A 1,518-nucleotide genomic window follows, 5' to 3' on the forward strand; every position below is an offset into this window, starting at 1 on the left:
ACTGCTCGCCCGGTCAGCGGCGCGGACCTCACGGCTCAGCCGCCGTGTGTTTGTACGTGTGTGTTAGTCAGCCCTCTCTGTGCACGTCTTGCGCTGCCCCCAAACTTCGGACCGGGCCTCAAACTTTACCATCAGTGCTGGGCTCTCCCACTTCCAAAATGGATGTCGGCATCTCTTCCAAGCGATGGGCAGCGGAGCCGTTTACCGGCCTTCGCCCAGCACGAGGGTTTGGGGTCGTTGAGGTCACCCAGAGAGACACTGCTGTGAACTTGCCTAGTCCCGGCTTCTCATGGTGTGGGTGGCATTTTCCCAGTATTCAGGTGTCTGGTGGGAAAAAGTTCATCTTGATCGCAGCCAGGCCTGGAAGTCACAGCCATACCATCCCGGGGAAGTGTGGGCTGCTTGGGGTTAGCTGTGAGGGTGAATCCTGCAGCAAAGCTGTTTGCCTTGTAGTGCTCAGGGTCCCACCTGACAAGTCAGTGATACCCAAGCAAAAAATTTCCCTGCAGTGTATCTGGCTGGTGTTGCCTTACGGCCAGCAAGCTGTTTCTGTGAATACCAAGACGTAAGCTTCTCGAGCCATGCTTGGAATGCTCCCTGTGCAACTACTGTCGTACTAAAAAAAAGTTTATGCTGTACAAAAGAATAGATAAAGCGCTGCTGTTGTAACCCCTCTCTTTCATGAAATACTGTCTTGAGCAGTACTGAGGGATGTGTATGAGTATCTGCAGCATTGCAAGGCACAAGTGAGGCTGTTTGCTCTGCCATAGCTTGGGGTAGTTGAACTGTGCTTCTGTCAGGGAGCACACATTGCTGTATCTCACTTATGTTTACCAGTGGCATCAAGCTGGATGGGAGTAAGGTCTTCCTGGGTTGTGTGGTAATTCCAGGTTAGCAGTCGACACCAGTGAAGTAATACTAATGTATTTAAGCCATTTGCTAACTACAAGGAAGTTCTGTATAGGCTTTGTTGTGACATGGTTATATAAACAGTGCCAGGCTGACAGATTTCTGAATGAAATCTTTTTTTTCTAGAAAGTCGGCAGCAGTGTAAGATTTCCAGTACTGATTTCCAGCTGCTGTACCTTAGCTTTGACCTAGAAAAACTCAGAGAGAGAGATTTCTACTCCTGCCAGTCTTTGTGAAGATTCCTGTTGTTGCCAGCTAGGAGTAGGATTGAGGCTGCCTGCTTGTTCATAGTTTTTGAGGGGAAGTTTGACAGTTCAGGTTTTCTTTTCTTTGCAGACAACTTTTCAAAAATGTTGTTCAGCTTGGGTTCTGCTCAGGCTGCTCAGCCTGGAGGCCAAAGTCTTCATGTATCTTGTTACGAACTCAACCTACCTTGTTCCCCAAGAATTACACCAAAATAATAATAAATTTGACTAATCTTAAATTCTGATTTAAGATAGTAGATTATAAAGAAATTTTCTAATTTTACTTGCAGAAGAACCTGATCAGAGGTATTTTAATGACTGGACCAAGTTTAAATAAGCATGTAAGTCCATCAGCCACTTCTTT

Source organism: Corvus brachyrhynchos, unplaced genomic scaffold (genome assembly GCF_000691975.1).
Source record: "Corvus brachyrhynchos isolate BGI_N302 unplaced genomic scaffold, ASM69197v1 scaffold633, whole genome shotgun sequence".
In the NCBI taxonomy this organism is placed as follows: Eukaryota; Metazoa; Chordata; class Aves; order Passeriformes; family Corvidae; genus Corvus; species Corvus brachyrhynchos.